The sequence below is a fragment of the Podarcis erhardii genome, assembly GCF_964252035.2.
Source record: "Podarcis erhardii genome assembly, chromosome: 7".
NCBI lineage: Eukaryota > Metazoa > Chordata > Lepidosauria > Squamata > Lacertidae > Podarcis > Podarcis erhardii.
In genome coordinates, this window is record NC_138511.1 from 62,906,621 (window position 1) to 62,931,959 (window position 25,339).

Genomic DNA, 25,339 nt, shown 5'->3' on the forward strand with positions numbered 1-25,339 from the left:
GAAAAGAAAACGAGGGCTGTCAACAGCTTTGGCCACAGCCTGAACTAGATTGGACCAATTCTGTGAGGATCCAAGCTTGGGCTGAGTTGCCCAGGGTGTTCCAGGGCTGCCAGGGGGCAGAAAGGCTGCAGGGGTCTGCTTCACCAGTGTGTGTTCCCCACAGGGAATGTGCTGGGAAAGCAGAGCCCCAAGAGACTGAGTCCTGTGGGGTGCAAGCACCTTCCCACTCCTTACTGTATGTTTAATTGGTTTAAAGAGGGGGGAATACCCCATTGGGGCTGGATCTGGGGTGAGGCAGATAGTCCCTGGGTCAGGTGGTGATGGTGGTGGAAAGTGCACAGTGCTAGGGAAAACAAAGCACAACTGAGATGCCTGTGGAAGCTGGCTCATTAGGACAAATGGGCACTGCTCCAGCAAGCTCAGTCTGCCCTCAGCCAATCCCTACCAGGCTGCCTTCTTATTTCCATCCTGTCCAGGGGGTGGCTCTGACCGTCAGCTTCCTCCTCCCTAGCCTCAGTGTCGGCCCACGTAAGGAGGAGGATGGAGGCAAAGTTTGAATTAGTTGGCTCTGCGTGAAATTGGCTCTGGCACTACTTCCTGCTGCTCTCTCTGCTTTCTGCCCTACTGGTCCCAAGAGGCACCAGCCATCACTGTGGGATGCTCAGTAACAATAGCAGAGGAAGATTGGTGTCAGGGAGGTCATGAGTTTACAGAGAGATGTGAAGCCTAGGAGCTGGAGATATTCTGCAGATAGAACTAGGGAGATACTATGGGACCTCTTAATCAATCAATGTTTAAAAATAAGGTTTTAAAGGGGGGAACAGGAGTTTTTTATATATAAAAGACCCATTTAGCATGAGGACAAATGAGCCCCATACCTAACTCAAGGCTTCAGTGAAAATCTCTGAAAAGCCTCCTTATTAGGCCTGCGAGGTCATTTCATCCAAGCCATGCTCACCTGCATTAATGGGGAAATGATCAATGTTACCTTCTAGTGTGAAGGAGTTGCAGAATTGGGGAAACCAAGTCATTCCCTGGGAAACAGCTCCATTTGCCAAGTTGATTCTGAATAGACACCAAGGGAATAAGAGTGCAAGCTAAAACACAACTCAAATAACACCTGAGTCATGAACTGATTGTGAAATGGGTCAAGAAAGCCACTCCCCCTTGGCCTCAGTCCCTCTCCCTCCAAACTTTTAAAGGGGAAGATGTTATAACTATCAGTCATAATCTTCCATAATTTTGGGAGTTTCTTTGTGTGTGTTTTTACCAAGTCCCTGTAATCTAAATTGTCTGAGTCTTCCTCCAAAAGCACAATCATGGATGTGGATTAGGGAATTGCTGCTTCCACCGATGACTTAATTAATGCAAATGCGTATGAGAAAACCTTGCCATGATTATAGCCCCTGGATGCTTCCCCCTCCACTGAATATCAAGAATGCCTCCCATACCATTATATTGTAAAGTCAGTTGGAATTGCACATCTCAAGAAATTCCAAAAGCAAAACTGATTAAGCCATTTTACTGTGTGCGTGTGTGTGTAGGGGGTTAGTTCCTATATTTGAAAGAGAGAGAGAGAGAGAGAGAGAGAGAGAGAGAGAGAGAGAAGAGTAATATAAAGGATACCCTAGCAGCAAGTGATTATTGCAGCTGGCATTATAATACCCAGAGGTCTGTGCACACAAGAAGCTGAAGATTTGTAATGAAAAAAACATTAGAAAACATTATCCTTTGTTGCCTTCAACAGAATCTTGGGGGAACAAATCTATTATACGATTGCTAAATTCTACACTCCCCCTCCTCCTGACTAACAGAACACTTACTTTCAAACTTGTTATTAGAAGGTTTCTTGGAAGCTGCATTTAATGCAGAATCTGGTTTAATTCTGCACAGAAATTTTAAAGGGCTGGTTTATTGTCCTCAGGGGCTGTTGAAGCAGACAATATCAAGCCACCTTTGCACTCAGTGGTCAACAACAATTCCACATGGCTGCAGCAGGAGCAGAAATGGGACATCAGGTCCCACTCCATCATTTCGACTGAGATACTAGCTGCCTTTTGGCTCCTCCTTTCCCAGAAAGGTTTCCATTCAATATGGTTACTATAAGAATCTGGTAACTTTAAGAACTGGTGTCTCCTGAGCTTGCTGTTTTCCCTCTCCCCTCACCATCCCCCTTCCCTTTTGTGTCATGTATTTCAGTTTATAAACCTGACACCATGTATTATTTTGTTCTTTATTTCATATACACCCCTACTTAGAAATATTTAGGTGCTTTAAAAATGAATCGCCATTCAAGTGTATTTAGGATTTAGTAGGCACGTATGAAGTTGCTTTACAGAGTCAAGGGTTACATTACAGAGACAATATTTTCCTGGACTGTAGCACATTTGGCCTCTCTTATAAAAACACCCCTTATAAAAACATCTCTCTTATAAAAACACCCCTTCCACTTAGAAAGCTTGGAGGTCAAGTACAAAGGTTTGACTTGGCCATCATCCGAAAACAGGGCTGTGCATAGACTCCCTAGGCTACCCTGTGGCAGTTCGCCCTGTGCTGTCCTGGGGAACCACCCACCCCACCATGGATCCATCCCTACAATAATTTGGGGAAAGACCTTTAAGATACAGGTTTTAAAAGGTTGGGGAGTGCATGGCACCACATAGGATTGGCTCTTACCACTTAACAGCTATTAAGCAGGATGATCTAATCCTGCATAGTTCCAGTTACAGATAGGTAGCCGTGTTGGTCTGCCATAGTCAAAACAAAATAAAAAAATTCCTTCCAGTAGCACCTTAAAGACCAAGTAAGTTAGTTCTAGGTATGAGCTTTCGTGTGCATGCACACTTCTTCAGATACACTTCTTCAGATCTGAAGAAGTGTGCATGCACACGAAAGCTCATACCTAGAACTAACTTAGTTGGTCTTTAAGGTGCTACTGGAAGGAATTTTTTTATTTTGTTTTAATCCTGCATAGTGCTGATTGCTATTCCTTCATGAGTGGCATTCGAGGGAAGCTGCTCCCAAATGAGGAGGAGCCAGCACTGCACAGGATTGGATTCTCCTGCTTACAAGCTGTTAAGGATCTGGTGCTGCACTCCAGGAAGATGCAGCTGCCCATCAGGTTTTCTTGCATGGTTTTCCCACCCTTCCTGCCCTCTTTTCCCTCTTGCTTGACCACTTCCTTCCCCCACCCCCAGCAACAGATTGCTCTGGGTCAATCCAAACCAACTTGCAGCAATCCATCGCTGTGTGTGCCTGACTTGTCCAAGGCTCTTCAATTATGTCTGTTTCAGCTGGGTCAAAACTTGTGCAAAGCCCTATTAGGTGATGCTAGTTAGTGTGGAGAGTTTTTTGCTTTTCAGTGGAAAGGAGGATACTCAAGCGTGAAGCGACAATCTCCCTCAATGGCCACCGATAAAGAATGCTGTATTAATGGGTTTATTAACATAAGAGGAGCTTGCTGGATCAGGCCAATGACCCATCTTGTTCAGCCTCCTATTCTTGCAGTGGCCAGACAGATGCCACAAGCAGAAATTGAGCACAACAGCAACTCTCTCAACTTGTGACTCCCAGCAGCTAGTATTCAGAGCCTCCAACAGTGAAGGTAGAACACAGCCATCATAGCTAGTAGCCATTGGCAGTCTTCTCCTCTATGATTTAGACTACTCCCCTTTTAAAGCCATCCCAAGTAGGGGGTCATTGCTGCATCCTGTAGAAGCAAATTCCTTGGTTTAACTATGCACTGTGTGAAGAAGTCCTTTCTTTTCTCATTCCTGAATCTTCCAACATTCCACTTCATTGGCTGTCCACAAATTATAGTGTTACACAAGAGTTCTGGCATCTTAATTTTTTTTCCTGTACTGGCAGGGGGTTGACTAGATTATATCTGAGGTCTCCTCCAACTTAATGGTTTCTACAATTCTATGAAATGAGACCACTGAAGAAGAAGGGAAGTGTTTCCACTTGATTATTCTGATTGTATGAAGTGGCTCCTAGAGGTCAGGATAGATTGCTCAGCAAATGGGACTGCCTGTCTGCAGGAAAAGATCTGAGGTTTCCTTCCATCCTCCTGACAAGCGATTTCCCTGAAATTGTAAAAGAGAAGATATGCTGTGGGACTGATAATTGAAAATAGTCTGGTGTCAAAAATGCCTGTCAGTTCTCCAGGTAGATAAAATTATACTGTATTGATATTTTATAACAGTTTTCATCCAACACATCTGAAATGGCTCCTTTCCTCCACCCCTCAAGCTAAGCTTTAAAAAAAATAATACATCTGTCAGCAAGACTCACTATTCCAGTGCTCTTTCATAAAAAGGAGAGGAGAGAACCTTTTGGCTTCAGTCAAGCTAAGGTTATAGCCTGAGGACTGCCTTGAAAATGATGCTTTTCATACATTCTACCTTCAAAATGCAACCTGTCTAAAGAACTAGCATCTGTCAGGATCCTGCCGAAACTAGCTTGGAGAGATCTGAAGAGGAGGAGTGGGATCCTGCAGAGAAGCCCAGTGCTACTGAGCACCACACCCCCAGGACACGCACTAGCCCGGCCCCTTCCTGCTCTCCGCCCCCCCCCCCCCCGATGCCTGATCATGAAACTCCATCACTGAGTGAACCTGCTCCATTTGTTAGACCCTCCAATCAGAGGTGGAGCTACCTGCTCCAGCGCCAGAAGCGACATGCACCCGAGAGGGGGGGTAGCCGCCCGCAGTGGCAGAGCACGGGTCCCAGGAGGTGCTCCAGCTGCCGCACGCATTCCAGAGGATGCTCCGGCCGCCGCTCATGTCCCAGGGGGTGCGCTGCCCATGGCATGCATCGGGGGCAGCACGGCGATGTCACCCCCCCTCAGGGATGGCACCCGGGGCGGTCCGCACCCACCTTTCTCCACCTCTGCCTCCAATACTGAATAGCAAGTGTGGGAGAGGGCCCAGTTATAAGCCTAGACTGTAAGCATGGGGGGAGAAATTTGATAAGGTTTGAATTCCAATGCAAACCGACCTGATTCTTACTTGCCAACACAATATGTGAATGCAAACCTAGCCATCCTTCTAAATCTGCACTTCTTCTGCATGAAACCAGGGTGCAATGGGCTTTAGTCCCGTCCCGTGATGAACTAGGCTAGCACAGGCATTCTCCTTGGGGGCTAGCTCTCTACTTCAAGCATTCCTATCAAGGTGGCAAATATTCCAGATGGCAGGGGGAGTTCCAGAAGAGCAAGAGTCTTCAGAAGCTGCCTTACACTGAATCAACCCATTGGCTCATCTAGCTCAGAACTGTCTGCACTGACTGGCAGCAGCTCTTCAGGGTTTGAGGGAGGGAACATTCCTGTCTGTACCTGGGGGTGCTGGGGATTGAATCCAGGATGATTGAATCCTCATGCAAAGCTGGTCCTATGCCACTGAGTTACAGCCCTTGCCCAGTTGAGGAGGAGATTGGGGAAAGGAGGAAAGCCGTAAAGCAGTTTAAAAGAGCACCAACTCTTATTAACACACAATACAGCTTATTAACTGACCTTCCTCCCTCTGTGTTCCAGAGTACAGTCCCAGTGTATAGAAAACTGCCAATATCATAATGGGATTATGCACATCTATGGCCTGACATTACTTGGAATATACTGTGTACAGTTACAATCATATCACAAAATGATCAAGGGTATGGAGAGACCATCCCCCCTCCATGACGAAAGCTTACAACATGTGTGGCAGTTTAGCTTAAAGAAAAGGGGAGGTAAGAGGGGACATGATAGAGGTGTATAAAATTATGCATAGTAAGGAGGAAGTGGAAGGAAAAGCTTCTCAACCTCTCTCCTCCTACTAGAACCTGTAGGCATTCAATAAAGCCGAATGTTGGAAGACAAAAGTTTAACTATGCACTCTTCGCAGAGTGTGTAGTTAAACTATGCAATTCACTCCCACAGGAAGCAGTGATATCCACCAGTTTGGATGAATTTAAAAGTATGTTAGACAGACTCATGGAGGATAAATATGTTCAACCTCCACTGTCAGAATCAGTATACCAGTCTGAATACCAGTTGCTGGGAATTACACAGGTCCTACTTGCAGGCCTCCCGTGGTCATCTGGTGGGGCACGGTAAAAGTAGAGTTTTGCACTAAATGGGCCTTTTGCCTGATACAACATCTTCCTCTTTTGTACTTAATTGAGTGCAAATAGAAAATTCCAGTCAACATGGAATGGTTGGGAACTATGTGGCCAGGAACAGGTATGTTATCGATGCATCTTCATTGCCTTCTTCTTGTGTTAATTTTTCCAGTTCAAGCATAACATCTGAACACAGCTTCATTAGTTTTTGTGGAAGTGCCACAGCTTAGGAGTGTATATGGTAACCCCATCCCATTGTCCTCATGCACTGCAATTATTATTATTTGTGGGGGAAGGGACTTCTATTGGCTACAATAGACATCTTCCTTCTTTCAGTGTGGAGAGGAGGTAGGGAAAATTGGGTCCTGTGGGTGCCTCTGCACTCGCAGATGTTGTGCATTAGGGGGAAATGCACACAACTCATGAGCAGTTTTTTCATTTATATTTTCCTGGCAATCTACAGGAGACTGGTTAGATTTATGAGGGAAAATGTGTGAAACTGCCACCTAGTGAAAATAGGCTGATACCGACAGATAGGATTGAGAGAATTTGGGGAGGACTTTTTCACCCAGCCCCATTTTAAAGGGGATTAGATAAATTCATGGATGTCATCAGATGCTAGTAGCCATCAAAGCTAGGTGGAACTGAGGGAATGTATACTTCAAGATACCAGATGAGTGATGATGATGATAAAAGTAGAGAACTGCTGCCCTCAGTCCTTTTTGGTGGGCGTCTGTCCACTTTTGGGAACAAACATCTGGCCTAGGTGGACCACTGATCTGATCCAGCAAGGCTCTTTTGTTTTGGTCCTTGAAGGGATGAAAAAGTTGTCCTTACTGAAATTCTTTCTCCTACACAACTACAGAGAAGGCATGCTGTCCATTACACGAGGCCGGCCTACTGCTTTCTGTTCTGGAATCGTATCTGCACCACTGCCCTCTTTCATGAAGAATATCTTAACCGGATGAAAGGATGGCCCAACCACAAGAAACTGGAAATACAATTTCCTTTTGGGCTTTGTTTTTGCAACGGAACAAGAACGTTTGTGTGTGTGATATTAGTAGGCACGGATGATAACAGATTTCAATTGGCTTTTTCTGTCTACTTTGTTCTTTGCCGAGAGACATCTAAGAAGATGAAGGTCAGAAAGAGAAGGGGGGGGTGACATAAGTGTGTTTGATGTTCTGCTTTACACACACACACAAAGGCGTGAAAGGAAACCCACTGGCTGCAGAGACAAAGAGAAATGAATCTGCTCTCTTCTCTGGCTGACCAGGTGGAAAATGTGTGCACTCTGCTTCTCCAGAGCTTCTTCTCAGCTCATCTGCTTTGACTTTGAATCTAGCAGAAGGACACTGCCCCGGCCACCATCTTAATCTATTGTCTTGATAATGAAAACCCATCATGTGCAAGAACGGCTTTGTAACTTTTTCAGCGACTGTGCTTAAAATAAAAACAAAAATGGGGCTGCGTTTTCCCTGACGTAGATGCTCAGAGCAGCTTCTTTTTTATTTTTCATTATTCAAGAGGGTTCTGTCCCACCCATCTCCCATCTGGAGCTCAGATCAGTTCACAACCAATAGATGAACAGTAATAGTAGTAGTAATAAAGCCATAAGAGGTGAAAGGGTGTGGCTTAGTGGTAGAGCTCCTGCTCTGCATGTAGAAGGTCCCAGGTTCAATCCCTGGTATCTTTATTTCAGACAGGGAGAAAACCCTGTCTGAAATTCTGTACTGTAAGGTAAGTGTAGATAATGCTAAGCTATGCAGATAGGTCAATTGTCTGACTCAGTAGAAGGCAGCTTCTTATGTTCCTAACAGCAACAATGCAAATGCAAAAAATACTGGTCAACCCACAACTAAAAGAAGTTTATACAAATGTCTGGCCCGTATAAAAATATCTACAGTCTCCTTGTAAAAATGGCATGTGTTACCTCCTTCCCTCCATCTTCACTACCCAGACACATAAGCAAACAGCTGAATCTTCAAATTGCAGTACTTAATAAATCCCACAGCAGTTTAACTAAACTGTAGCAGTAAAGCAAAAAATAAAAATAAAAGAATGTACAACAACTACAACAGAATAATCAGCTAAGAGTAGTGAAAATACAACAAATAAAACAGGAGAAGCAGTATCAATATGCCTCTTTATATAATAAAAAAGTAAGAATGTCATCATGCAACCCCCATTGGAGGATTTGTTGTGCCTCATCACAATCCTGGATTTGCATGAAGTCAGGATGAAACAGCGGAGCAATAGTGAAGGCAGGTTGTACAACAACAACAGTGGTCATGGCATGGGAGCAAGAAAGAAGAGACATTGAGAGGGGGAAAGTGGCTGATTTAAATAATGGCAGAGGTTTGAATAAAGCTGATGTGGAGGCATACAGAGAGGTCCTTATATGAATATAGGAGGGCTGAGCCAAAATTGGGCTTCAAAATTCTCCACTATTTTCAGGCAGTTAAATTGTATGTGTTGAGGGGGCGGAGAAAACTTTGCTATACAGTGGTACCTCTGGTTACGTACTTAATTCGTTCTGGAGGTCCGTTCTTAACCTGAAACTGTTCTTAATCTGAAGCACCACTTTAGCTGCACCGCCGCCGCGTGATTTCTGTTCTCATCCTGAAGCAAAGTTCTTAACCCAAGGTACTATTTCTGGGTTAGCGGAGTCTGTAACCTGAAGCGTATGTAACCCGAGGTTCCACTGTACATAGATTGAAAGAAAAGTATCAGGGATAGGTGAGATGTTTTGGGAGGGTTTGGTTCACATTTTGATTCTAACCTACCTAAAGTATGCTTCTCAAAACCAATCTGCAAAATGAAACACAGCTATTCCTCAAAATCCACACTTCTCCCAAATTTATGGTGCAGTGAAAAATGCATACAAAAGGCATACAGGCACGGAAAAATAGCCTGTGTTCGTGAAAATATTGTGCAAAATGCATTATATTATGGAAAATCATTTGCGAGATGTACGTAAATACATGCACTATTTCATGTGCCCCCTCCATTTTAAAAATTCTGTTGTAGAAAAAGGGAGAATTGAATTTAAGACAGGAGAAAAGGAGAAATGGAGAGAAACCAAAATCGAGAGATTCAGCTAGTGTTAGTGCATGATGATGTATGAAGGAAGCAATGGGCTAAGAATGGAGGAGTGGAAGGAGTTAGGGGTCAGGCCTATTCTTTCCTTCAACAACATTAAGTACATAAGAAGAGCCTGCTGGATCAAGCCAATGGCCCATCTAGCCCAACCAGACATTAGAACACTATTAAGCAATATTAAAACTGAATCCACAGGTGCGGCTGAAGTTCTCCACCCTATTTTCGGATGGTGAAATTGTGGGAGTGGGGGGATGGGGAAGTAGTACTGAATATTCTCTGAATAGGGGTGACATTTCTTCCATCAACTCCTAACATGAGGAGTTCAAAAGCAGACATTCTCACGCAACGTATCAGCAAATTCTTTTCTGAGGAATTTTGGCCCAGCTCAACAAGACCTGCCTTATTCTGAGCCACATCACTGGTCCATCTAACCCACTGTTGCCTGCTGTATTTTGCATCACAGCACCACCTTCCCAAGTTCGTGGGATCCAGAAAACAGGAACCGGGGGGGGGGGAGTTTTCAAAATAAATAAACAAAATAAACAAAATATCGGGTGAGGGAGAGTTTATTCCACTCTCACTGTTGCCCAATATCTGCTACATGAGATGATAGGTTCATTCTGACATGATAGGGCCACCCCTGGTTATGTCCCAATGCCTGGAGCCACTGTGCTGGGGGCTTTCTGAGAGTTGGCCCAGGGATAAGGTGAACTACCTGCAGAAGTCAGCAACCTTGATTGCTTCAGCAAGTCCTCAATATGCTATTTGTAGTCCATTTGTTATATTGACTAACATTTGGAGTCAAAATTAGGAAGCCAAGGCTAATGACCAGCCCAGAATGTATTTCAAGGTTGGCTACGCCTAAAATTGAATTCCTTGCATCTCTATTTAGCTTTGCTTGGGTTTAAAAAAAATAAATCCGTCCTTTCCCCCCTCTCTTTTCCATCCTAATTAGCCCTCCTCGGTGAACAGGGACTGACATTTAAAATTAGCTCTGCTGAAACTAGGTGTACCTTAACACAGCTTCCCCAAGCCATTCTTCCAGTGAATGGCTGGGCGAAAAATCGTAGTGAATATGTCAAGCTCTCTTTTTAATGGTTAGGTGTCTGTCAATATTCATGTCAATTTCATTCATGGAAGGTGCCCTTTCTGCAAGACGGTAGGTCTCAGGCTGAGTGCAGCAGCACAATTAGAGCGCCACAAGAGAGGGCTGTAAGACGGTGCCTTGGAAAATAAAGTTATAAAGTTGGCAGAAACCCAATCACTCTATGCTCACTGGAGCAGGCAGACCCTTCCTAATGCACTGATAAGAGATTGGGAAATCTGTCAATTTGGAGTTCTCTCATTTCTCCATTTTTTCCAGTATTAAGGTCAATGCTCCACATTCTCATCAGTCCATAAACTTTTTTAAAAAAAAAAAACCTTCATGGAAATTCATTAGCTTTTTAATGCATTTTTTCTGATATACACATTTTTTTTGTATGCAGTCTTGCATCATATACAGATTTTTGCAAAGCAAATTTGTACATTTGTATATTGTTTTCACTAATATGTGTACTTTGATGCACATTCTATCCTAATGTATGCATTTTTGTATTAAATTCCGAAGTGAGAATTTCAAAGGATGGCAGTGCTTTAAAGAGTTCACATATGGTTCACATATTTGGTACCATATTTTTTTTAATTGGCCTTTGACACAGAGAAACATGAATAGTTCAAGAACAACACAACATGCCATGGGACATGCAATGTTAGGAATATAATTAAAAGATATAGAAACTGTCAGGGAACTGCCATCGGAGCCAAGAGTGGAGGTAAGGCTCCCCAATGACGCCGGAGAGGGAACCAGCAAGGAGAGAGGGAGAGCTTCCGCTAGGGAAGGAAATCAGCGTGATGCCAGGAAGAAAGGGGAGGCTGAGAGGGCTTCGGAGGGAGGGCTCCGAGACTCTTCCAGCGAGACCAGCAGGGAGAGCGCAGGACCTCCGCTTGGCACGCCCATTCTGCGCAGAAAGCGCATTGCTAGTGTGCGCAGAAAGACATTGCTAGTGTGAGGACCCTACAATTTTAAAAGACCAAGGGAGTGGTCACCTGTGCAGTGTGTGGATGATCTAAAACTAACAGCAAGGCTGTTTAACAGAAAATGATGGGGAGAGAATGTATCTGTTGACTTGCATAGGAGAGAGGGTGGTGGTATAAATGACAGCAAAGACCCACGAATCACTGTGACTGAAGTTGCCAAAGAAAACAATTCACTGTGACTGAGACCTGTCAGTTATAATGAAACAACCCCCTCTCATCTTTCCACTCTCTCCCCCAGGAGTGCCAGCTTGGCCCTGTGACCGTGAGTGCCCTGGCCATGGGTCCCATGCAGCATGCATGGCCCTGGTGCTGACATTTGTGAGTGCTTGGTCCCTTCATGGGGAATTTCAGGGGTGCTTGAGCACCCGGAGCCCCAGGGAGTCGGCACCTATGCTCTCCCCACACAAGGAGGGATTCTTCCTAGATAGCTTTCTTTCATTTTCTTTAAAAAAAAATAAAAATGCAGCAGTCACTTTTAAAATGTCACATTTTGTGGGCAGCCAAACTGACTAAGTGACTTGGAGCATTAGGGAATTTCTGATCCTATCTGAGACTCCTTGTTTACAGTGCAATTTGACTTGAGAATGTGGACAGCTCACCTAAATCACCACAACTGGTCTCACTGGAGAGACAGTGTGGTGTAGTGGTTAAGAGCAGTAGACTCGTAATCTGGTGAACCAGATTCGCGTCCCCGCTCCTCCACATGCAGCTGCTGGGTGACCTTGGGCTAGTCACACTTCTTTGAAGTCTCTCAGCCCCACTCACCTCACAGAGTATTTGTTGTGGGGGAGGAAGGGAAAGGAGATTATTAGCCGCTTTGAGACTCCTTCGGGTAGTGATAAAGTGGGATAACAAATCCAAACTCCTCTTCTTCTTCTTCTTCTTCTTCTTCTTCTTCTTCTTCTTCTTCTTCATAATTCGGGAAGTAAAAGGCTGATGTGGACCCCTATTAGCAGACCCCTGTTTTAGAGAGCTCTGGAGTAGCAGCTAAGAACATGGGCCACTGTATAGTTAGTTCGGAAATCTTCCCCCTTTATATGGTACCTTACACCACAGGAACAATAACTCGACTTGCTATAACTAGCTTACTGCTAGTTATACTGCTTACTGCTTTGCTATATTGACAGCTCCCCCATACATGCAGACCATTCACTCTGTTGGACACAGTTTGGGTACTTCCTTTAAAGCTCCAAACTGCAGGGAAATCAGGGCTAAGTCAGGAAATCCACCACTAATGCATAAGGCTAAACTTGCTTGAGGCCCCAAAAGCCCCAAAATAAATCTACAGATATTGTAAGAAATGAGCCCCTTCCTGCGTTTCAGAATTTAAAACCAATGAGTGCAGTCCCAGGTATGATTGACATTTAGGAGACTGCTTGTATGAAAGTGATGAGTGGCCTAGCCATTGTCAGAAGGGAGAAGAGAGAAGAGATGCTTTGGTTCATTTTGAATCCTTTTCTTATTTTTCTTCTTCGCTGCTGGAGTATTGTTCATAGAAAAGAATAGCAAAATCCCGAATTTCAGTATAGCTGTTATTGAGCATTAGTTATTCTGCCCAGAACAAAAGGAAGAAGCAGAGACAGCAGTTCATGTTCTTTCTCACTCAGGGCTTCTTTTCAAGAAATACCCTACCAATGCAGTTCTGCAAAACAGCCGAGTATTGTTACATCCGTATTGCCAGCTTGGGGGATGGAGAGAAAGAAGTGTATGGGAAGGCTGCAGTATTCTCCAGCACTGCTATATGATCTCCTGCCACTTATTTTCTTTTTAAGGAAATGTAGTTGGGGGAGTAGGGATGGGGGAGAAATTCAGACCAGTTCACATTTTAATGATATTTAATGCAAAACCACATTTTCTGAAATAATACACAGAATGAAATGCAGTTGTCCTTCAGCATTCACGCTTCTCTGAATTTTGCAATGCAAAATTAGAGGAAATTAGGGGAAAGTGCTCGTAAAATGCATTAGTAAGTGAAAATAACACACAAAAGTTCATGATATTACGGAAAATTGCTTTCAAAAATGTATGCATTAGGAGAAATGTGTAATAAAATGCTGGTGAATTTTTAGGGGAATATTTTTTATAAACATCACAAACTGCTGCAGGAATGTAGCAAACTGAACTTAGAGACTGGAGAAATGAGGAACTGAGAGGAACTGAAACTGGCACATTTGCCCATCTTTAGATGTGGGGAGGAGACTGTGAAGCTGATTGCAGCAGCATTTCTGGGGTGGAATGAAAGGGTGAAATGGGGTAAGTAATTACTTTCCCATTCATGCAGGAAAGGAGGCGAGGACCTGCAGGCAGAGATGGAATGGGATTTGAAAAAGGGAAAGGGAAATCTTTATCACACGCCCCTTCAAGTGATGCTTCTTCAGTAAACTTAGCAACACCCCCCAACTAAGCTTTCCTATTTAAAATTCCACTAAACAACCATGTATATAGATTAATCCCTGTGTTCTTAAGCAGTACTTTACATTCTGCATCACAAGTCCTAATTCTCACCCCCACTCATATTTGGTCACTTTATGCCAATGTGTGGTTTGGTTTCATATACCTCTACAAAATAGACCTTGAGTCTCAGCAAATACCTGTTTATTTGTGTGTTTGTTTGTAGTCATACTTATAGGCCACACGTCACCAAGCAGTCCCAGGGCAGATTACAGAAAGATCACAATTTACTTCAATTGCTCCTCTCAGACTTGCTCGCAACCCAAATCCAGCATTCAGCTCCATACTCCATTTAATAAATTACAAAAAATGAATTAAATCACAGGGGGAAACAAGGTGAATAACCTAGTCTCTTTGTTTGCAGAAAATGAACAGCAGTGGAATGGAAACAGTCCTGCATGTGACGAATACAGAGTGGGATGGCAAATGATGCCATCTTACATCCCTATCCTCAAGACTCTTAGAAATCATGAGGCAGGTTTGATTCCTACAAGTGCTGCAGGTTGTCTTACTTTCATACACACCATGATCTTAATCCCCAGATCCACTCCCCCCTCCACTGCCCATCCCAGTTATAATTTGGAATGAATAAATAAATGAAGCCTCCAGTTTTAATTCTGAAAGAACCTGTGTGTCAGGTACCCAAAGTCTCAGGCACACGGAACTCACCATATCATCAACAAGAATAACTCTGTTAACACAACAGGGAGAGGGCTTTCCCCCCCTTCTAAATGTGCTTTGCCTCTCTCATCCTCCCAGGTTTCAAATGAAGCGATTTGGACAATTCCTTACAGAACATTAACAACTCATTCAAGTTGCTTTACAGAGTCCTGGAATCGATTCACAATGCAAAGCCTCTTCCATAACATTGGCACAGAGAATGACGCAGCGCCGATAACATATGAACCCATGAATAGCTTGGCTTGAGATTACTGCTTGCTTTGCATGTCTATAACCTGACCACAGCCAAATCCTCTTGACAAAAGAGTGAACCGAGAAAGGATACCTGGCTTTTTTGTAGCAGTACAAAAGATCGCAGAAGCTGTTCTAGACTGTGATATTGGTGGATTTGGGCCCATATTTCGAGAGTCTTAAGGTAAGAAGCTGAAGTAGCTTAAGGTAAGAAGTGCTTAATCTAAAGAAACTTTCCTTCAGATCACTCCATTTTGCTAAATTCTTACTGCTTTGAGTGTATATTCTGCTGGAAGGCAAGGCAAAGTTTCTGTGGGGCTTTGATCAGAATCATCAGTTGCCCCAGACTACAAAGAGTGCAAGACTCTAGTCTATTTGGTTCTACCCATCAGCACCGGAGACCAACAGCTGCTGAGAAACTGGGTAGCCCTAAGCCTAAATGAATTTTCTCACCTCACTGCCCTGTTTGCAAGTTGCAAACACCACCAGCACAGCCCATGGTCTTCCTGCACCTGTCAATGATTACTTTTGCCAAAGGCTGTGGCTGAGCTGGGATGGCTCCCCATGGCATGAAGACCTGTGGCTCAAGAGAGAGAAACACTGGTCTAGGTTTACAGCCTTTTGAAAGAACCCTCAAGGGAAAAGGGGAAAAAATCAAGACCAAAGTTGCAAATGAGATCAACATTCAATGGAAATGGTAGTGGTGTCTCAGATTGTATGAACATCATAATGAAGGACTAGGAACATAGGAAGATGATGTATACTGAGTCAACCATTCGTCCATCTAGGTCCATTTAGCTCACAGTTGCCTATATCTCTGGGGTTTCAGGCAGGGGACATACCCAGACCTATCTATGGAGACTGAACCTGGTCTTTCTCCATGTCAAGCCACATGTTCTACCATTAAGCTACAGCCCTGCCCCACTCCACATCCTTGGTACACAATCATACCCAACCAGACAGCATGGGTCCTAATGCTCTGCGATTTTAAAAGGGTTGTAGGTCTGCGTGTTAGATGTTTATTTGGAAGTGCTGCCAAGAACTTAGTGCTGTGGTGCAAGTGTGGTCACATAGGAATTAAAACAAAAATAAGCTCTCAATCCTGATAGCAGATTGAAAGGTACCGATACCTATGGTAGAATATCCAAGGGGTCAAGGGGGGCTGTGATCAGTCCTCCCCCTAGCCCCTGCTCTTCTTGATCAATAGCCCAACACATTGGCATTGCATGGGGGGCTGGGGGAGCTATGGCCCCAATAACATTTTTTTTGAGGGGGCACAACCAGGTGCCTCCATGACAGGCTCCCTTGTTGAGGCCAGAGTCATAGGGTGGGAAGCTGGGGCCAGGACAGGCCTTTGAGGCCTGGCTCAGGCGGATGAGGGAGCAGTGAAGGCAGCTTCTTTGTGCAATGGCCCAATGCCACCAGGCGGCCACATCTCCACTCTTAGGTCAGGTCTGACCCAGGGGCAGAGAGGCAGAGAAGAGGCTGACCCCAGCCTTGCAAAGCCATTCAGGGCTGTCAGGGTGGCCTGAGTGCACCATTGAAGCAGCTGTGAGTTGTAGCCACAGTGTGCTCCCTCTATGAGATATATGCTCTGCCGCTGGTCCAACAGAGGCCATCCTGATTGGCAGTGGTGGCTGGTTACCATTAGGGCTGGTGAGGCTGCAGGCAGGGAAGCCAACAAGAGGTTGCCCCAGAGCCAATCACATCCACAGCCTGCTCGTTCCAGTTTTCGTCCCCATCCTCATCCCTACATGTGGCAGCACTGAGACTAAGGAGGATGAAAGAGGCAGGCAGTGGCAACCCTGGGATGGTATGTAAGTAGGAAGGCAAACAGATAGGACAGAGGTTGATGGAACAGTGATCCATTTGCCCGAATGGACCAGCCTCCACTGGCAACAGGTTTCAAGATAACAAGCGTCAGAAAGAGATCAAGGGGCTGTTTTCCCCCCTCCTAAGCTCTGGCTTCATGCTGGACACACAAAAGAGCCTCTGTCTCCTTGGCAACAAAATTCCCTGTGACGTCAGCGTCGGCAAAGTTTCCCTTCATCAGACCCCTGCAGCTAAGGGAATAAGCTTGAAAGATACTGTCCAAGATATTTTTCTTCTTATTTACATTTGTTAAAAGAAAGGGTTGTGTGAGGGGAGGAGGGAGAGGGATGAGCCATTCGTCCTCTCCAAACGAGACAAAAAAAGACCAGTGTGAATAACCAACATGGCCCTCTCATTTTCCCCATATGTTCCTAGGTATTAAAAGCAGCAGGGGTCATTATGAGCAACTCGCTTAACTTCCTGTCTTGGGCAGAAGAGAATTTTCACACAGCTATCCCTACACTTAATGGAAATTGCTCCTGCAAGGCTGTGTGTTTTCTTGGTTGCCTGGCTTGACGTAGCTCATTTAAAAGCATTTTTCCTTTTTGTAAGGCACAACTGAAGAACATACAGATCACAGGCCATTACGTGGACAACCAAAAGCTTTTTATGTATTCTGGGAAGGAGTGGAAGAATCCCAGATTAATCTTCTCATGTTTGTTTGCTGGTTCGTTCATAAGCATGTAATTACATACTGACATATACACAGCGCATTTGTATGCCATCTTTCATTTTGCAAAACTCCTAAGGCAGCTCACAGACTAATCAAAACAGTTTCAAATGCAATAAAACACAATATTAAATCAGGGGAGCCACTAAAAGCACAACCCACCAATAAAACCATCAGAATCAGGAAAAACAAAATGAAGCAAGTAATGCCAGATGTCAGACTCAACCTACCTAAGGTTTCCAGCATTCTCTTACCTTCAGACACTACCTGGTGTGTCCCTTGCTACCAAGGCTTGGGTACCCATCACATCACAAGACCCTTAATTTATTTTCTGTAGTAAAGCTGATCCTCGCTCACAGCCCAGGTTTTCCCACTCCCCCTTTCCTGGCTTGTCACTGGGCTTAACAAACCCCAGAGTGGTTCCTTTGTCACATATGCAACTATACTTTTGTCTCTGTTCTCTCTTTTCCACCTTCTTGTTTCTCAGGTTACACCTTCCTCGATCTGTCAACTTCCCTGCCTCACTTTCTTCCAAATGCTGCCCCCCAGCCCCTATGTTGTCACATTGCTCCAGTTCCAGCCTGCCAATTTCTCTATCCAATTGGGCTAAGGGAAGAGCCACGCAGTGAGCTATGGCATAGCCCTTGTCCTCCTGACCCCAAGTTACCAGTTACTGATGAAATGCCAGAGTTCGAGACAAATAAATCTATAAGGTCTTCCCCTGACACCAGAAAGACATCAGATAAGGCCATGCTGGTTGGGGTTGAGGGGAGCTGGAGCCCAGTAACATCTGGAGGGACACAGGTTCCCCTCCCCTGCTTTAAATTGCTGCAGTGGAATGTGAATTCCCCAGTCCTATTTGCTATTTCATTGCTACTGCAATTCAGTTCACAGAAGGGTAGAGACTTTCACTTCTCTTCTGCACCTAGAGACCTGTGGGGGTTTAGTTCTTTGGTAAGTAAAGGCTGCTTCCACCAATGACGTTAGTGGCATGACATTGAAGGCATTCATCTTCTGTCCCTCTTTTGTCCCCTGACTCCCTATCCAGCTGCCAACAAATCAGTGCTGAATAAAGATCCAGGATTAAAGGGCTAGACAGGCAACTACAAAGGAGCATATCCATGGCCAATTGCTCTCCAAGCATTTGCTGTCAGAGATCTGGAACACACACATGCTCACGTAGTTGAAGGGGCTTCACTTACACCAAGCCAATATAAGGCTGTTTGGATGAATGGTTTCATCTGGACTGCCTGGCATCAAGACAGAAAACAGGGAGTCAAATTGGACCAGGTATCAAACTGCTCAATTACTGCATGGGTGTTTCTTGTGCAGCCACACCTTCCATCCATTTCTAGTGGTGTTTCCTTGGCTGGACAACTCCCTGCAGCTTCAGCAACCTTGCCATAGATTGACTTCTTGACCTGTTGTACTGGTTGCTGTCCTTGCTGGTATGATGAGGAATACAAAGCCTTATCATTCTAGACTGATGGGAATGGGATACTGCCAATTGGAGAAGGCAGTAGAAGAGTTCCTATAACTCCATGTGACCAGGAGCAAGCTTGCACCACAGACATGACCCCGACACATTTGAGATTACCATGAAGGGGTGCAACATGCACACAAATTTATGCACATTGTGCTCCTCCACACTCTGTGAAAATCAGGGTCCTCACTAACATCCAGTAACCCAGGACTGAATGTGGGCCTCCACACCTCTCTATTTGGCCCTTGGGTCTCCTTCCAGACCACACCTGCTCCCAGCCATACCTCCTCCTGGCTCTGCTTTGCACCTCACATGGAGTATTTTTGCCTGGCTGGAATTTGTCCTTGAACGCAGCATCTTGCTTCCCTGGATGGTGGATAGAAAGAGACATGTGAGTGCACAAAAGGATCCCCCCCCCTATTTTGGTTTCTGGTGCTACTCACCTTTGGCACAAATCCCCCATATATGTGGCCAGAAGGAACTGAAAAAGTTTACTCAGCCCTGAAAAAACCCCTATGTATCTGAACACACAACATGATCCTTCACACTGATGCCAAACCTGTGGCAGATGAGGAGAGTAGCCAGCACACAGAGAGATGTGCAGGTGCTGTGGGTGATAGCCATGATCGTATTCACCCCACATACTTGTGAATGCACAGGAGAGATCATGTGAGCCCACTTCTAAGAAGAGAAGAAGAAGAGTTTGGATTTGATATCCCGCTTTATCACTACCTGAAGGAGTCTCAAAGCGGCTAACATTCTCCTTTCCCTTCCTCCCCCACAACAAACACTCTGTGAGGTGAGTGGGGCTGAGAGACTTCAGAGAAATGTGACTAGCCCAAAGTCACCCAGCAGCTGCATGTGGAGGAGCGGGGACGCAAACTCGGTTCACCAGATTACGAGTCTACTGCTCTTAACCACTACACCACATTGGCTCTCTAAGTACTGAACTTGCTAGGCCAATGCTCCAAACCAATACAAGGAAAGCTCCCAAATGCTCACTATTATAGGTAGGTGTCCTGTTGTGAACTGGCCACAGGAGGCAGGGGGCTGCATGCTCCAAGTGTGTTGATCAGATTGCATTTCTACCATCCTCCGAGACAGTGCACCACAAGGCAGACTGAAAACAACAAGCCCACATGCCATGTAGCTCCCTTTCTGCTGCTCACCTTCACTGTCTGATCCATTCAAGGCAAGGCCAAGTGAAGAGGAAGAGCATCTGTTTGCAAACCAAGCCAGCTGCCAGGTGTGTGGAATCTTTCCCCTGCTCATCGACAAGAGATGTTCTGATGGGGCCAGGATGAAAGCAGGTGACAGTGCAGCATGGCCTCGTCAGTCTAGCGTGATGCATTGCCGTCAGGGTTGCCGGGAAACAAAGTATTTCTAAACCAGTGAGGCAATTCAGGCTTGCATAAAAAAAAAAAGAAATAATAAAAGTGAGGTGACGAGTCCAGCTCCCTGATCTGTCGATCACGATGATTTACTGTAGCATTTCCAAAGTGCCGGGAGCTTTACTGTCATCACTATGATCCCCACAAAATCCTGGGGCTCGTGATTAATTCTTCAAGCAGCACATCATTAATGTGCGGAATCTGTGGCCACAAGATGTAATGTCAGCCAATATTGTTTATTATTTATTTACTTTATTTATAGGATTTGTTACTCATCCTTCACCATAAGGTTCCAGGGCAGGCTATGACAATATAATACAATGTTGAAATCAGTTAAAACAATTTACATCAGAGGAATTGGGAGGGGAGGGGAGGGTGTCAGGAGCTGGAGTCAGAAACAGGTCAGAAATAAAACAATAATAAAAAGTGTCAGTGAAGTTAACTCTTGCTGTGGTCACAACAACTCTTCCCAGTAGGTCTTGCCCCAATGAGACAGCTGTGAGGACTGAAGGTCCCCGCCTTCCCACAGTTCCCTACAGCTGCTCCTCTCCTGGGTCCTTTATCAGCAACCTGAGACTCCTTTGTCTTATCTCTCTCTGCTCTGTCCTCTTCATTCCTCTTGGTATTCTGGGAGACCAGGGAGGAAGGGAACTGGTCTCAGTAGGAGGGGGAGACTCCCTAGATTATTCAGCAGTTTGTCTGCACTCTGCCTCTTGGCTCCCCTCCTCACCAGCCTCTGCTTCTGCCTCTGCTGCTGGACTGCTCTCTGTCACAGCCTCCTCCTGCTCACTAAATCCTGTTACCTCCTTAACACCTCCTCCCACTTTGCCCCCTCTTCTTCCTCTGACCACTCATCATCATCCCACCACCCATTCCGTAGCTCTTCTTCCCTTGGGGGTGCCCAGCTGGTGCCTCCTACCACTCCTTGGCATCCAGCCAGTTCATGACAGCAGGATCCAAAATAAGATAGCTTAGCTGGATTGAAAAGAGGCTTATGAAATTCAGATACATCATGGGAGACTGCTGACCACATGTTCCAGCTGTTAGGTTCACCAGCCTCAGTGCTGTTGAGCTGCATCCATCTGAATGCACAAGTTTTCACCCTAGAGTAGAAACATCACAAGGTTTGGGAGAGGGCCATTATATTATTGCATTTGGGAGTGGCAGTCTGACTTTCTCCCAGCCTCTTACTCACCTTTGGCACCCACCCAGAAGCAAGAACATAAGAAGAGCCTGCTGATCAGGACAATGGCCCATCCAATCCAGTAACCCGTTCTCAGAGTGGCCAAGCAGATGCCTGTGGGAAACCTGCAATCAGGACCTGAGCGTAAGAGCACTCTGCCCTCCTGTAGTTTCCAGCAGAAGGCATTCAGAAGCATTACTAACCATGGAGGCAGAGCATAGCCATCTTGGTTTGTAGCAATTAATGGCCTTATCCTCTATGGATTTGCCCAATCTTCTTTTAAAGGCATCCAATTCGGTGGCCATCGCTGCCTCCTGTAGGAGCGAGCGCCACAGTTTAATTATGTGTTAGGTGAAATAGGACTTTCTTTTATTGCTAGCTGCTGTGGGAGCAAGTTCCATAGTTTAACTATGTGCTGGGTGAAGAAATAATTTCTTTTATCCATCCTGAATCTTCCAACAGTCAGCTTCATTGGATGTCAATGAGTTGCTAGTGTTACGAGAGATGGAGAAAAACTTTTCTTTCTCCACTTTTTCCATGCTATGCATAATTTTATAAACTTCAATCCGGTCACATATTACTCACATATTTTCTCTTAAATGAAAAAGTTCCAAACTCATAGGTGAGTCACTCAATCCCCCAATCATTTTGCATTTCTTTCTTAATTTTGATGTAATAAAGGGGAATCTGCATCTGTTGAGAAGCTTCTGCTTTGCTTTACTCTTCCATGGGACCTTCAGTATCTCCAAACCTTAATGCATCAATCAGACCCCCATAACCACAATTTCCCTCTAACCCAATGCCCTCCAGATACTTTGGACCACAACTATGTCAAGGTTGCTGGGGCTGGTGGGAACTGTAGTCCAAAACATATGGAGGACACAAGGTTAGGGAGAGCTTCTTTATGCCAATTTCTGTCCAAGCAGCCTCCAGTTTGCGTCAATGGTTTGTCTTTCGTCCTGTCACCCGCTCAGGAAGGGATACAGCATTGCCAAGGTCAAATTGGAGAAGAGCCATAGCTCAGCAGTAGAATATCTGCCTCGGTTGCAGAAGGTTCCAGGTTCAGTGCCCAGCATCTCCAGTTTGGACTGGAAATGTTCCCTACCTGAAACCCTGGAGAGCCATAGCCAGTCAATGTAGACTATACTGAGCACCAATGATCTGATTAAGCATAAGACAGCATCTTGTGGTCCGTCAGTCTTCATGCTTATAGAAAACCTCCAAATTTTGCAGGCTGCAAAGGTTCCTTGGGAAGAAAAAGCAGTCATTTTGGACCCAGCATTGCCTTGCTGCTAATTTCCATCATCAAATTCCCTGGGAATCTGGCTTTATAAAGCCTGGAAGCCTTAGAGAAAGTGGGGGGCAGAATCCCACCACAAACTGTTTCTGAAATAACTTTTTAAAACTACATTTTTATCCATGTTGGGTGCACATTGGGTGTGAGTCTTCAGGAAAATCTTCATAGCCATCAGATTTACACAGCTGGTAGCAATCTCTCCCTCCACTCCCCACTTCGCTCTCTCTCACACCTTTTAATACTACAATGCTATAGTGTAGCCTGCTGTTTAGTGGAGAATATTAGCTCCCCTGTGCATTTTCTCTGCTGCTCCTTGCCAAGAAGGGGGTGGAGGGTGTTATAGCAGCACCGGTCCTGTAAGCTCTTATTTATTCTGGCTATTAATAGCTTTCACACAAACATTGCTCATTAGTCCAGTTTCTGACTGCTGTCACCAAAGCTCACAGGCTAGGCTGCCGAGAGCCTCGCAGTGGATGGATTATCCCCAAGAAGCATCCTGTTAGATCTCATCAAGTCTCAAAACTCATTCAGTATCTCAGGAGTGAGGAACCTCAGGTCTGGGGGCTGAATGTGGCCCTTCTGGAACTCTGGCCCTCTGAACTCTGTTTTTGGCCTGGCTGGTATGCATCTTTGCTCCACCTGCTTTTGCCTCAGCCTTACCACAGCTAATATGTGGGCCCTGAAGGTAGCCTAAAAGCAAGGGTGCCAACTTGAATAAAATATGGGGGGGGGAGAGACCTGCCCCACAAAATTGATCACAAGATGCAGCACATACACACCACTTGAATAGCAATGGCCATCAACTTTGAGGTGGCTTGGCCTCCTCAAATATTTTATTGGGGAGGCTGAAGGGACCTCATCCCCTAACAGTTGGCTCCTATGCCTAAAAGAGAATATGGCCCTCATGTTGTGAAGGTTCCCTGCTCCTGTAGGATCCTCTTTCTAACACTGACCAACTTCCCAAAAAGCCCATAGGCAGGAGCATCACGAGAACAGGAGTTGTCTCCTGATGTCTGGCTCCAACCGTTGGTATTCTAGGGCATATTAAACATGGAAGCTACCTGTCATGGTTCATTACTCTTCGGAGGGCCATCCATTAATTCCTTCATGAATTCAGCTAATCCTTGTGTAAAGCTAGTGACCATCATTGCATCTTGTGACAACAAATTCAACCAGCTATTTAGACATGAGAGGAAGGTGGTGGACTCCCCTTCATTGGAGGTTTTTAAATAGAGGTTGGATGTCAGTCTGTCAGGGATTCTTTAGCTGAGATTCCTGCATTTCAGGGGATTGGATTATATAACCCTTTCGTACACTTCCAACTCTGCAATTCTATGATTCACATGTTCCTAAAATGAGCAACCTGGGATGGAAGAAATATTCTGTGAGGTTCCCACGTAGGCTGGGAAGCTAGGTTATGAACTTGAAAGGTTCCCCTTTCCTGCCTCCTCCCCCTCCTTGCTCTGATTTATTATTTCCTTCCTGATGTTTCTCTGATTTGACGGCAGCAATTGCCAGTTGGCCTGTGACGGTTCGGTGTCCCGCAGATTTAATTTTCTGCCTTTCATGTACTGGCAGGCAACAGTTTTGTGGGAGTATTTCCCATGGGTACCACGCTTTGAGTACAGAATAGGAAAGATTCCATCTTCAGAGGAGAAGGAGAAACACATGACCTCAAGGTAAACATCTGCTACAAGGAAGGTGAGCAGCTGATGACCCAGTTGGAGATGAAATCCTATTTGGGAAGAGCTGGGTAATACGATGAGACAGACAAGCACATATGGAGCTCTGGCAGAGGATGCAGTGCCCGCATCAACCCTTCACTCACGCATAGGAGAGGAAACCATGTAACAGACAGTGACAGAGAACTACTTGGACATCCGATTAAGTATCTTCCCCATCAGGAGCTACTCCACACTCCTAACCCATGAGGAAATTCCCCAGGTCTGGAGAACTCCTTGTCTGTCGGTGGATAGGGTGGGTGGGCAGGGGGTGGGTGGAGATGGCTCAGTGGTAAAGTATCTGTTTGCAAGCAGAACTCCCAGGGTTCAATCCCCATGGGCATCTCCAGGGACGGGCAAGAAAGGCTGATGTCTAAAACCCCAGGGAACTTTTGCCATTCAGACTAGACAATATTGAGCTAGATGGAGCAATGATCAGACTCCATTTTAGGTAGCTGTCTATGTTCCTATGCCAGTCAGAACAGCAGGGATTGGCCCTTCAAATGATGACGTGTGATGAGACGCTTATAAGCCCTAACCATTGGAGCTGTTTCTCGGGTTGATGTGTGTTGTGGTCAAAGAAGTTCTGGAGGGTCATAGGTCCTCCACCCCTGGCTTAAGGACCCTACTGCCCTGTTTTGTAGGCTTGCTAGCCTAGCCAGGAGGTATATTAATCCAGGTCATTTGGAATCTGTTTGCCAGCTTGGTGCATAGCTGTGATTCCTGCATTGCAGGGGTTGGACTAGATGGCCCTTTGGGTCCCTTCCAACTCCTATGATTTTATGAGTATATGCAGCTGGTTATTAACTGTCGCAGTCATGCTTTTGCCAACCAAACTGGGAGTGATTACTCAGAATCCTTTGCCTACTCTGAGATTGACACACATGCACCTCATTTAGAGAGGATGTTGCAAATGCATCCTCAGCTCTTCAATCTGAATTAATTAACCCTTTAAGCACCTCTACACAACCCTTTTGAAATTCAAGGCCTTCTCAAATTTCTCTGGAATACCTGGATCAGTTTTGCATGAATCAATCAGCACATGGCAGGCAAGACCAAGATGTAATTGCATGCAAAGCT